The 14,283-nt window shown below is 40.7% G+C and overlaps 1 protein-coding gene across 1 annotated transcript in view; it reads left to right on the top strand.

Annotated features, from left to right (window-relative positions):
• The first annotated feature begins 7,339 nt into the window (after nt 1–7,339).
• SYTL4 (synaptotagmin like 4) overlaps nt 7,340–14,283 on the top strand; it is a 67,956-nt gene continuing 61,012 nt past the window's right edge. The window contains exon 1 of the mRNA XM_082680842.1: nt 7,340–7,438. The gene's annotated coding sequence lies outside the window, so the exon portion shown is untranslated. The remainder of the gene's footprint in view (nt 7,439–14,283) is intronic.

The raw sequence follows: 14,283 nt of genomic DNA, 5'->3' as shown, positions 1-14,283 counted from the left end.
TAACCATTTGACCTCTCTGTGCCTCAGTTTCTTTATTTGTAAAATTGGAGTAGTAATGATATCTACATCATAGGATTTTTGTGAGGACTAAATGTGTGTGTGTGTCTTAGATTAATATCTTAGAACAGTAATTAGAATAATAGTAAGTGCTATGTGTGTTTGCTACTGTGCTACTGTTTATTTTTCTTTAACTTAGAATGTTAAGCTCCATGTGTGCAAGATCTTTTTTGTTTGTTTAGCGCTGCATTTCCAGCTCCTAAAAACAGTACATTTAACAGGCACTAGTAAATGTTAGTGCCCTCAGACTTCTCCTGAATAAATTAATGTGATGATTAAGTCTTAAATGTTAAGGTGTAGGCAGAGAAAGTGGGGTCTGAGAAGAGTAAGAAAGACAGTGAGAGATAGGAGAACCAGGAAGCTATGATATTCCAGAAACCATAGGAGACTTTAATAAGGAAGGAGCGGGCAATAGCATCAAACATTGCTGGAGTGGCAAAGGAAAATAGAACACATATGGTCATTACATTTTGTAAAAAGGTGCCCCTATCTTTTGCTTTCATATCCTGGTAAGTAATGGTTTTCCTTCCTTCAGAGATGCTTTTATTAGAATAAATGACCACTCAGAACAGGTCTTAAAAGTTATCAACCTCCCAAGAACAAACCAGTTCTGCACTTATTTATTTTGGCCATGACCACAAACGACCCATCCTCAATACAATTCAGTACATTTTCCCCTGACCTGGACTCTCCTCTTGAATCAAACAGCAAAACCAGCTGTTAACATCTGCATACAACTCCATGCCACTTCTTCTAACAATGTTCTTCTCCCTTCTCCGTTCCCCCAACCCACTCTCTCTTTTCAAGAGTATTAAGTAGTGAATATAAAGAACATTTACAATTCAATAATAAAAGACAACCCAATTTAGAAATGGACAAAGGGTTTGAATAGGCATTTCTTCAAAGAAGATATACTAATGGCTAGTAAGTACATGAAAAGGTGGTCAACATCATTAGTTATTAGGGAAGTGCAAATCAAAACTACAGTGAGATATCATTTCACATCCACTGGGACGTCTAATCAAAAAACCAATAATAATCACTGTTACAAAGGATGTGGATAAATTGGAACCCTCATACATTGCTGGTGGGGATGTAAAATGGTACAGCCACTTTGAAAAGAAATCTGGCTATTCCTTGAAAGGTTAAACATAGTTACTATGACCCAGTAACTCCACTCCTAGGTATGTACATAAGAGGTTTGAAAACATATGTTCAAAAAAACCTCATACATGAATGTTTATATCAGCATTATTCATAATAGCCAAAATGTTGAAATAACCCAAATATCCATCAACTGATGAATGGATAAGCAAAACCTGGCTTATCCATACAGTGGAATATTATTCAGCCATAAAAAGAATGAAAAATAATTTGAGTGACGTCACCAAAAATGATAGAGAACTCCAGGCCTCCTTGAATGGCTGTGACCAGCTACTGAATAAAGTCCAAATTCCTTAACATGACTTACAAGACCTCTGAAGTTCTAATCCCTACCCATCTGTTATGGGTTGAATTATATCCCTCCCAACATTCATATGTTGAAGTCCTAAGCCCCAGTACCTTAGAATGTGTTCTAATTTAGAAACTGGGTCATTGCAGATGTAATTAGTTAAGATGAGGTCATTAGGGTAGGCCCTAATGCAATATGACTACTGTCTTTATGAAAAGGGAAATTTTGGACACAGGGACACATAAACCAAGAGAATGTCATGTGAAGATGAAGGCAGGGATCAGGGTGATGCTTCTATAAGCCAAGAAACCCTTAAGATTGCCGACAGACCACCAGAGGCTGGGAAAGTGGAACTGCTTTTTTTTTTTTCTCACAGTTCTCAGAAAGAAGTAGTCCTGCAGACACCTGATCTCAGATTTCTAGCCTCTAGAACTGAGGCAATAAGTTTCTGTTGTTTAAGCCACTCACTTTGTGGTACTTTGTTACGGCAGCCCTAGAAAACTAATACGCCATCTTTCTAGCCTCATCTATGATCACTTCTCCCTTACATTTTCTGCTCCAGCCAACACCAATTTTCCTGTACTTCCTTTGCATAGACCTAGTGTTTCTCGCCTTTTTGTTTTTGCCTATGCTGTTCTTTTGCCTGAAATTCCCTTTTTGGTCTAGCTAATTCCTACTCATTTTTTTTAAGTTTCAGAGAAGGTATTACTTTTTGCAGGGACCCTTCACTGACCACTCCCTACCAGTCTGGTGTAAGTGGCCTTCCTAGGTGCTCCCACATATCCTGTGCATCTCCCCAGCTTTGTACTTTCCACATTGTATTATAATTTTATGTTTATGGTTTGTCTGCTTCCCTTCACCCTATGCAATAAACTGAACTCCTTGAGGAAAGGGTCACCAAAATCTCCATGCCTAGCACAGTATACTTTGCATGTAGTAGATGCTCAATATATATCTTTGAATAAAGGGACTTTTTCTCAATGTTTATTCATCTTTCTTTCCATAGCACCTGCTAACGTGCTTCTCATGTAATGGGTACTCAGTACCTCTTGACCTGTGGTCCTCAACTGAGGACGTTTTGCAATATATGGAGACGTTTTTGGTTATCACTACTGGCATCTAGTGGGTAGAGGCCAGAGATGCTACTAAATATCCTACAATGCACAGGACACCTCCCAGCAACAAAGCATTAGCTGGTCCAAAGCTCGATAGTGTGGAGGTGGAGAAACCCTGATCTTGCATGAATAAGAGACTGAGTCTACTTTTTACAACCTATACTCACTAGTGCACTAAATTTGCTTTGTCAGGAAGCCTGCTTTTTCTTTGTTGTTGTTGTTTTTTACAAAAGTAAATTATTATCCAACCAGAAATAGAGGGAGTGTGCTAGAATCCTAAGAATTAAGACTTTGGCAATTTGAAAGTACCTGATCAATAGGAGAACACATGTATAAGATAGAATACTTTTATGCCTGGAATGCTCTCTAGCAGTGAAAATGAATGAATTAAAGCTACAGGGGTAAATCTCCTAAGCATACTGTTGAGTAAGGACAGCAAATTGCAGAAGGTACATACAGAGTGATACTACTTATGTACAGTACTACATATTGTTTAGGGATAGACAAATATGCAAAAAATGTATAAAGATATACATGGAAACGATCAAGATGAAATCTGGGACAGTGAAAACCTTGGGATCGAGGTGTATACAGAGGGCTTTTATTGTATTGATAATGCCTTATTTCTTAAGCTGGGTAGTTGGCATATGCTTGTTATATTATTTTTATACATTGAAATATTTAATATTTTTGGATATAAATTTTTATTTATCAATTCATTTCTTTATTATAATTAAAATAAATTATAATTACATAAAATAAAATTAACCTTTTTTTGGTATAAAGTTCTATGAGATTTAGACATGGATACATTCTGATAATCACAACCAAAGACAGGATACAGAAAATCCCGATGTCACCCAAAATTTCTTCGTGCTGCCCTTTGTTTAATTTGCATTTCCCTAGTTACTAATGGCGTTGAGCTTCTTTTCCTGTCCTCATTTGCCATCATATATCTTTTTTGGTTAGGAGTCTGTTCAAATATTATATCTAATTTTTTTTAAAAAATTGATTGTTTCATTATTGTTGCTTTTAATTTTTAAAAATTTTCAAGGTATGAGTTCTCTAATTTGTGGTTGGAAGATATGCTGTCTCATATGCTTTCTCTGTGACTTGTCTGTTACAGAGCAAAAGTTTTTAATGAAATGCAATTTATCAATCTTTTCATTTATAGATTGTGTTTTGTATACCATACCAAGAACACTTTGTCTGACTCAAGGTCATAAAGATTTTCTGCCATGGCTTTCTTCTCTAAAAAAATTATACATTTACATTTTACATTTATAGTTTACATTTACATTATGATTAATTTTGAGTTTAAGCTCTGTATACAGTGTGAGGTATAAGTACAGGTTCATTTTTTTTATATGAAAAAAAAATGTTTTCTTGTTCCAGCATCATTTTTAAAAGACTTTCTCCATTGAATTGTCTTTACTATCTGATAGAATGTCTTCCCTCATCCTTAAATGTATCGTCTATTCTTTACTGTTAATTATTCCAAATGTTATTTGGAATTACTCAGTTCTCATCTTAATCCTAGAAAATTTAGAGTTGTGACTGGAATTACATAAAAGTACATAGATTAACTGAGAGAATTTATATTCTTATGATAGAAATTTTTATTTATTTTTTTAAATTAAATTTTAAAAAATTAATTTATTTTTTTCTTTTTTTGGCCGCACTGCAAGGCATGCAGGATCTTGGTTCCCAGACCAGGGATTGAACCCGTGCCCCCTGCAGTGGACACTCAGAGTCCTAACCACTGGACTGCCAGGGATTTCCCTTCCTGTGATAGAAATTTTTATATAGGTTAGTCTTACGTCACTCAAAATGTGATAGTTGAAATATTTAATACTTTTAAAAGAGAGTAATTGCTCAATACTGAGGCATCCTGTTACCCAAGGCTGAGGAAAATCTCTGTCTTATTAGTTAGCACCAGCCAGAACTTCCTCAACATGGTAAAATGAAACAACTCATTGAATCCGTCATTCACTATGGGACAGGAGCTTACATACTCTACATAGGATAATCATAAATTCCTGTTGACATTGTTGCAGTGGGTTAGTGTCTGAGTTTGCTTGCATTGGACCCCTCACAATATTTGGCATAAGAACTAGAGCACAGTATCCTCCTGGCAAACAAGAAGGATCAAACAGAAATTGACAGCAGTTTGCAAAGCACAGAATCTGTATAAACAGGCCGCTGACTAACTTTGTTTTGGTTCATTGTTTATGTTTGTCTCTGTATTTGTAGCTGGTTCAGTGAGACTGTCTTACAGTAAAGGAGTCAGATCCTCACATTCTTCTTAACGAGGTGGACCTTGGAGAGTTAGAAATTGCACATGTAGAAAGAAGTAAAAACATAAAATAATATTTGGAAGTTTTGCTGAGGAATAAGGGGATTGGACTAAATATTTTCTGAAGTCCCTTCTGGCTGAGGGTGTTTCCAGCTCCACCAAGGACAACCTGCAAAGAAGGAGCAGAGAAGTGCTTGGTCTGAGTTCCCACAGGCCAGGTTAGGGAGGTGAACACATTCAAAGCCCAGAGCTGAGCAGAGGGGCCCTGAGGGCTGAGCTGGCAAAGCTAGACCAAACAAAAGGATTTCCTTTTTGAAGTGGCTTCTTCACACTTCAGGCTGTGGGCGGGGTACTGAAGGGCTAAAGTATGGAAGAAAACTGTGGGGAGAAGCCGGGAGGCTGAATTTTACTGTTTTATTTGTTAGAATTAAAATGATTTTTTTCTTTCCCCTTTAAGATTTTTCCAAAAAAATCTATGTTATCAAAGCCATACTTGCTTATTATAAGAAAGTTGAAAAATACAAAAAAGTAGGAGGAAAATAAAAACTTCATTTAGTTTCACCACCTAGAGATAGTCACTGTTAATATTTTCCATATTTCTTTTTAGCATTTTTTCCATGCATATCTACTCATATTCACTAATTGTTGTGATCATATTTTATATTAATGTATATTACTTTCAATTAATACTAGAGCATAAGCATTTTCCTGTCATTATGATCTATGTGTAAATATCATTTTATTGTCTAGATAATATTCTATGACTATACTATAATTTATTTAACCATTGAACCATTAGGGTTTTTTTCCCTAGTATTTTATTATTCTAAGTAATACTGTGATTAACATAATTGTACAAAAAGTTTGTGTACTTTTCTGTTTCCTTAGGAAACATTCATTCATTCATTATACAAATATTAGTGAGGACTTACTATATGCCAGGCACTATGCTAGGTGCAAAATTTTTGCCTTGGGTGGCATGTTGTCACCTACTGAGATAAGAAACAATGGAGGAGGAGCAAATTTAAGAGAAAATGTTTGACTGGATGTGTTGAGTTTGAGACGTCCAAGTGGAGTTGCCAAGAAAGCAGAGCTCAGTGAAGAGGTCTGGATAGAACTACAAAATTACAGTGGTGGCCATATAGATGGTGTAATTCATGCCAAATGAGTGAAAGATCATTTAGGGAAAGAGTATATGTAGCCTAGTCCTGAGAATGTCTGGCTTTCAGAGGTCAGATAGCAGAAGTGGAATATGCAAAGGAGACTGAGGAGAGGGCAAAGGGATAGGAGGGAAAGCAAAAGAGTATGGCATCATAGATGCCACAGGAAGACTTTCAAGGAGGAGGAAATGGTTAACAGCGTTAAATGTAGGGGAGAGGTCAAGGAAGATAAAAAGGGAAAAATGCCCTATTTATTTATTTAATATAGCTTTTTTGACATGGAGGTCATTGGTTGGGTATCTTGTTGAGCACAGTTTCAGTGGAGTGTTGGGGGAAGGAAGCCAAATTGCTGAGTAAGAAGTAAGGGAATAGAAATTGCCCATAAAGAGGAGCTGGAGAGGTACCTAGTGTGTAGGGAGGATTTTTTTTTTTAAGATGGCAGAGACTTGAGCATGTTTAATTGCTTATGACAGATGAGAGGGACTTGAGCATGGTTAATGGCTGATGAAAAGAATGGAGAAAGAGAGAGAGGGAGGGAGGGAGAGGGGGAGAGGAATCTGTAATTACTGGGTAAATATAAACATTTTAAAGTCTATTGATATATATTGCTCACATGCTTTCTAAAAGGGTTTTAAACCAACATACACTCCTACTAGCAATTATGAAAGAGCTTGTTTGAACACTTTGTCTTCATTAAGTGTTATAAAAACAAACAAACAAAACCTTTGCCAAAGAGTTGCATTATGGTTCTAATTTGCTCTTCTTTGATTACTAGTGAGTTTAACCAGTTGTGTCCATGTGTGAATTTAGTCTATGTCCTTTCCCCAAAACGTTTCTATTTTAGACAGTTTTATTTGCTATAAAAAGTGGAAAGTCAAAGGAGCAGAATAGTATCATTATCTTCCCAAGTTATACGGTCTCGAGCCTTCATCTTCTTAGAAGTACACAACAATTTGACAACTTTTGGCTCAGGCTGAGCGGAAGAGAATGATGATGTATCGTCTGAGAGAGTGACCACCAATGGAACCCAGGTCTAGTCTTAGACTGCTATCGACAGGCTTCAAGCACCCTTTGCTAACCGGGGCCGGCATCCCTCCAGTGCCTTAAGGCTTTAGCTCTCGGAGCTCCCCTTCGCTAGGCGCGGCCCCCTACCAAGGAGCCCGGAGCGCTGTGCGGCCCCTTTAAGAGTCCAGCTCCTCCCCCGCTCCAGGGAAAGTTGCAGCTTTTTCCGCCTCCCGGGAGGGTAAGAAGGGCCAGCCGCCAGAGTGGGGTTGCGGTCTTCCCGGACTCGGAGACCCTCCCCTGAATCCGGTACTGGGACGTCTCGCCTTCTCGCAGCACCTGTTGCAGGTGACAGGTAGGTCCGTGGTCCGCGACCGCCCCTCCGCCCTCTGTCCGGGACGCCTCCTGGGCCCCCAGTACCTTTTCGCTGCCTAAGCGCCCCCACCCCCATCTCGGGGACCTGCGCGCTTCCCTACCCCCTTCCGCTCTCCTAGTCTCTCCTTGTCCCTAGCTGATCCCCTGTTACCTCTCTCCGTCCGCCTGTGCGGACCGCACCCCCCACTCTTTGACTCCCGTCTGTTGGGGCGGTCCCTCCCCACCATTCTGCTTTCTCCCTGCCGCCCCTGACCATTTCCCCGGCCCATCCGTCGCCGCCACGGGCTGTGCTCCTCGGGGCTCTGCTTCCTTCAGAGTGGCCGACTTTTCCCGCCCTCCGGAGCCCGGGGCCCCTCCCGGGAGCTGGCCCTGGGGGCGGGGGTGGGGCCGAGCTCCTAGCGGGAACTGCACCCTCCGGGGCGTCGAGTCACCTTTTCGGGGGTGTCTCTAGAAGCGCCCGGCGGTCGCGCGGGGTCTGGGCCCCGCACTCTTTCCGGACCTCTGACCTCGCGGCGTCCGCTTCCCTGCCCACGGTGGATCCGCCGCAGCTTAAAAGGCTGGAGGCCGATTGGCCCCGAGCCCTGCCTCAGTGGGCACCTTCTGCGCTTGGGCTGGGGACCCAGCTGTGTGCTCTGGAGCTGAGCCGCTTTATCTTGCCATCCTTCCAGCAGGCAGCGGGGGTACGCTTCTGGAGGAGGGTCCCACAGCCCTCAGAAGGGACACAGAACGCTTCCGTCTTCTGTGATGGTTTGTAAAGGGGCAGAAAAGATGTTCCTCCAGCCCTTAACGTTGAATAAAATGGTTGGGTTTTTTGGTGGTGAAATCATTTGGTGAGAATTTTGGTGACTCAAACAGGTGATGTTTCTCATCAACCAAAGTTTTCTTCCCCCAGTAGCCTGCCAGCTTCTTCAGGACCAGAGGACCTAGCATTCCAGAATACTGCTTTAGGCAGGGTTGATCCTAGGCCTTGTACATTTGTGCCAGAAATTAGTCTTCAGTACATCTTGTACCTTCTATTTTTAACTGGCTTCTTTTCTGCTTTCAGCTCCCCATCCCCACCCCTCATAAATCCATTAATATTAAGGTGTTAATGACCTTATGTGTTTACCCGCTGGTCTGTGGAGAGAACAATGTTTAATGCAAAGAGTTGAGGCCCTAGTGAAGTTTTCTGCTGTAGTTGTAGCTGTTGGTGTTTTTTTTTTTTTTTTAAAGCACCTGCTGGAAGTCCTAGTAGAAAAAGACCACCAACTTGGCTTGTGAGACTTTTCCTAGCAGGGGATGAACATTTCTGGTAGCACAATTTCAGGTGCCTCTCACTAGGCTAGAGCAGTGAAATGAAGTTTGGAGGCCTGTTCAGGGACAATTGGTCTGTGAGTGTATGTGGCATTCTGATTTTTTTAAAAAAACATTGTTTATTATTATTTTTAATTAATTTTTATTGGAGTATAGTTACTTTACAATGTTGTGTTAGCTTCTGCTGCACAGCAACATGAATCAGCCGTACATATACATATATCCCCTCCCTTTTGGATTTCCCTCCCATTTAGGACCCCACAGTGCATTAAGTAGAGTTCCCTGTGCTATATAGTAGGTTCCCATCAGTTGTCTATTTTATACATGGTATCAATAGTGTATATATGTCAATCCCGATGTCCCAATTCCTCCCTGTGGCATTCTGGTTGATACTCTCTGAGCTTTTCCCCTTAAAGGCTGCTACTAATCATGGTTGTTAGAATTCATTGAGCCAGGGACTATGATAAATTCTTTACATAATTATCTCACATAATCCTAATGATAAGTGTATGTGCTAGGCACTACAATTATAAGCATGCTATGATGAAAGGGAGACTCTGAGAGTTTAAGTGCTTTGTCTCAAATCACCCAACTAATGAGGGGCAGAGCTGGGCCATCTGACTGCCGAACTGTGTTCTTATCCCCTATCACACCACCTCTGCTGTCTTGGATGTTAGGAACACTAAATAGCTCACAGGTGAGGACTAAGTGATTAAAAATTTCCCTTCCAAGCTGAAGCCTAAGTTTTGGTCCTTGACTCCACCTCAGAGGCACTGCAGAGACTTTGGACCACTTACCTCACTGATGTCTTACCCACTTCACTTCCAACATGAGGCTGGTTGCCACGTTGCCACTATAAGTACACACCCCTGGGTGTACCTAGTTGAATGAAACCTTCGGGGATCTCAACTCAGAAGGAATTGTCTTGAAGTTAGAGAGGGTGACCCTGGATTCTAGGGATGTGCGCCTGACTCAACTTTTTCTTTTCCTGCTGGCTAGGGGAGAAATGAGGGTGTGGAAAGTGATAAGGATTTCCCAACAGCCAGGACAGAGAGCCTGAGGGTGAGTGTGTGCTTGTTTTATCATGGGATGGATGGAGTACCTTAAGGAGGGACAGTCCACAAGAAAATGTCCTTTCTGATTCCATCTCTGGGTCTTTGCTCAAGTTACTCCTTTTTTTTTTTCCCCCTGAAGAGAGACTTTCCCACCCATGACCACTCTCCTGCCATTAATTCATATTCATCTCAAGATTTAGCTCTAAAGTCACCTCCTTTGGAACAGCCTTACTGAACACACAGTTCCTTCCCCTAAGCAGAATTACCAGTTATTCTGTGTCCTAAAGCACTTTGTTTACACCTCAGGAAAATTCCTTAACACCTCTCTCAGTTGGTTTTCCACCTGGAAGGTACCTCTCTGAGTACAAGGTCTACATCTCAGAGCTCCCTTTGTCTTGAGCACAAGAGATTAACAAATATTTGTGCTAGGAACTGGGAATACCATGCCTTCAAGGGCCTGAGATCAGGTGATGGTGGGATTGAAGTACAGAAGACACCTTTTTGAGGCACTTGAAATCCGATAGCTCGGAGTTTGTATTTAAATGTCACCTTAGTGAGGCCGTTCTTAACCACCCTATTTAAGCTTATAACCCCTTCCATGAACATTCTGTATGCCCCTTCCCTACCTTATTACTCTAATGTAATATATTATGTATTTTATTCATTTTTCTTTCTTATTGTCTGTTCCTCTCCCCCCTCCATAATGGAAGTTCCATGTGAGCAGGGATTGCCATCTGTTTTATTCACCAGTGGACCCCAGCATCCATAACAGAGCCTGGCACATCCTAGGTGCTTGCTAATATTTGTTAATTGAATTAATGAATGACATTACCATGCTAGGAAATGGCACTCTTTTGTGTTCTCCTGGACCTGAAACTAAGTGTCCCCAGTCTGCCCCAGGCCCAGTTTTCACACAGCTTTGCTTTGAGAGTGCATGCCTGATGGCAACTTTGACCTAGTTGGAAGTACTTCCTCTCTTTTTAAGGCATGAGTCTCTGGATGGAAACTTCTAAAGTTTAAAGTGGAAATGTGAAGATGCTGTACTTCTTGTGGGTAGGAAGGGGGGTTGCACTTAGAAGAGGGAGTATGGCTTGTCAGATGTCTTGAGGCGTTTGTTCAGTGAGCTCATAAGAAGCTGGAGAAAGTTCCTGTGTGATAGGGAAGTGAACAGCCCAAACGAATAAAAGATGCCAACCAGATTAAGCTTCTGGCCTCAAGTCACTCAGCCTTTTAGGCATGAGGTAGTTATGAGATTATGAACTTTATGGAAAAGCCATTGCTGATTACTATTGGTGTAGTACTTGACGAGTTTTATACTAGGAGAATTATACAATGTGAGGAAACCACTGTGTAACAGAAAAGAAAAAAATAGTACTGTTCTATTTAAATGCTTTGAAGTATTCAGAAAGAAAAATAAGGCTAGAATCTTTTAAAAGACAGGCTTGGAAGGAGTTGGACCCTTGATACAGTGGTAAATATGTGATTTTCCACAATTTGATGTATGGTAACTTCTCTGAAACTGAAGTTTGTACAAAAAACTTCTACCCAGCCTCCTCTTCTACTCAGTTTATCTCCCCAACCTCTCAGCAGTGGAGTGACCCAGAGCTCAGTCCATTGACTTTTCTCTATCCAGAATCTTTCCAGATGCATTCATCCAGCCACATGGCTTTATTTTCTTTTTTAATTTTTTTAACATCTTTATTGGAGTATAATTGCTTTACAATGGTGTGTTAGTTTCTGCTTTATAACAAAGTGAATCAGCTATACATATACATATATCCCCATATCTCCGCCCTCTTGCGTCTCCCTCCCACCCTCCCTATCCCAACCCTCCAGGTGTTCACAAAGCACCAGCTGATCTCCCTGTGCTATGAGGCTGCTTCCCACTAGCTATCTATTTTACATTTGGTAGTATTTATAAGTCCATGCCACTCTCTCACTTCGTCCCAGCTTACCCTTTCCCCTCCCCGTGTCCTCAAGTCCATTCTCTACATCTGTGTCTTTATTCCTGTCCTGCCCCCAGGTTCTTTATGACCTTTTTTTTTAAGATTCCATATATATGTGTTAGCATATGGTATTTGTTTTTCTCTTTCTGACTTACTTCACTCTGTATGACAGACTCTAGGTCCATCTACCTCACTACAAATAACTCAATTGCCTTTCTTTTTATGGCTGAGTAATATTCCATTGTATATATATGTGCCACATCTTCTTTATCTATTCATCTGTCGATGGACACTTAGGTTGCTTTCATGTCCTGGCTATTGTAAGTAGAGCTGCAATGAACATTGTGGTACATGACTCTTTTTGAATTATGGTTTTCTCAGGGTATATGCCCAGTAGTGGGATTGCTGGGTCATATGGTAGTTCTATTTGTAGTTTTTTAAGGAACCTCCATACTGTTCTCCATAGTGGTTGTATCAATTTACATTCCCACCAACAGTGAAAGAGGGTTCCCTTTTCTCCACACCCTCTCCAGCATTTATTGTTCGTAGATTTTTTGATGATGGCCATTCTGACTGGTGTGAGGTGATACCTCATTGTAGTTTTGATTTGCATTTCTCTAATGATTAGTGATGTTGAACATTCTTTCATGTGTTTGTTGGCAATCTGTATATCTTCTTTGGAGAAATGTCTATTTAGGTCTTCTGCCCATTTTTGGATTGGGTTGTTTGTTTTATTGATATTGAGTTGCATGAGCTGCTTGTAAATTTTGGAGGTTAATCCTTTGTCAGTTGCTTCATTTGCAAATATTTTCTCCCATTCTGAGGGTTGTCTTTTCATCTTATTTATGGTTTCTTTTCCTGTGCAAAAGCTTTTAAGTTTCATTAGGTCCAAATTTGTTTATTTTTATTTCCATTTCTCTAGGAGGTGGGTCAAAAAGGATCTTGCTGTGATTTATGTCATAGAGTGTTCTGCCTATGTTTTCCTTTAAGAGTTTTATAGTGTCTTAGCCCCATGGCTTTAAATGCCATCTGTCTGTACACTCATCATTCCCAAATTTATGTCTCTGTCCCAAGCCTTTCTTCTAAGCTACAGCCTCATATATCCGATGGCCTATTCAACATTCCTACTTGGATATCAAATAGACATCTCAAATATAACTTGGCCAAAACAGAACTCTTTTTCTTTCTTTTTTTTTTAATTGAAGTATAGTTGATTTACAATGTTGTATTTATTTCTGCTGTATAGCAAAGTGATTCAATTATATATACATGTGTATATATGTGTGTGTGTGCATGTATATTTATATATGTGTATATATATATATACACACATACACATATATATACACACACACATATTTTTTGCCACACCGCAGGGCTTGCAGGATCTTAGTTCCCCGACCAGGGATTGAACCCACGCTCTCAGCAGTGAAAGTGTAGAGTCCTAACCACTGGACCACCAGGGAATTCCATATACATTCTTTTTTTAATATTCTTTTCCATTATGATTTATCATAGGATAATTGAATATAGTTCTCTGTGCTATATAGTAGGACCTTGTTGTTTAGCCATCCTTTATTTACTACTTTGCATCTGCTAATCCCAAACTCCTAATCCATCCCTTCCCCAACTGCCTCCCCCTTGGCAACCAGTAGTCTGTTCTCTATGTCCACGATTTTGTTTCCAAAACAGGACTCTTGAGTCCTCTTAAATCCCTAGCCCCTTCCCTCAGCCTCCCCAATCTCAGTAAAATGGCACCATCATCTATTCAGTTGCTCAAACCAAGAACCTAGGGTCACCCTTGATTCCTGTCTTTCTCTCACCCCCCCTCCCCACACCCAATTCATCAGTAAGTCCTGTTGACCTGAACTTCCAACCATGTCATTATATTCTTTATTTTAATTTTTTAAAAAAATTATTTGATTTATTTTTAGCTGCATTGGGTCTTCTTTGCTGCGTGCGGGCTTTCTCTAGTTGTGGCAGGAGGGGGCTACTCTTTGTTGTGGTGTGTGGGCTTCTCATTGTGGTGGCTTGTTGCAGAGCACGGGCTCTCGGTGTGCGGGCTTCAGTAATTGTGGCACGTGGCCTCTGTAGTGGCTCATGGGCTCTAGAGCACAGGCTCAGTAGTTGTGGTGCATGGGCTCAGTTGCCCCACGGCATGTGGGATCTTCCCAAACCAGGGCTTGAACCCATGTCCCCTGCATTGGCAGGAGGATTCTTAACCACTGCGCCACAAGGGAAGCCCCATGTCCTTATATTCTGTCACGTCTCCATTTCCTCTGTCACCCTAGTCCAAGCCACGACATGCTGCAATAAGCGTCTTTGCACAATACTCAATGATGTATGTAGATCTAGATAGACACACAGAAATATTTCTGTGGGATAGCTTTCTAGTAGAAGAATTGTTGGGTCAAAGGATATGCACATTTAAAAAATGTGAATAGGCATCACAAAAGTGTCATCCAAGAGGATTTACAATCTCACCATTGAGAGTGCTTTTCCTCATGCCCTTGAATGGACAGTCTTTAATT

The sequence above is a fragment of the Grampus griseus genome, assembly GCF_964374135.1.
Source record: "Grampus griseus genome assembly, chromosome: X".
NCBI classification, from domain to species: domain Eukaryota; kingdom Metazoa; phylum Chordata; class Mammalia; order Artiodactyla; family Delphinidae; genus Grampus; species Grampus griseus.
The sequence above is the reverse complement of the archived record's forward strand: the minus strand, read 5'-3'. Positions and strand labels throughout refer to the sequence as shown.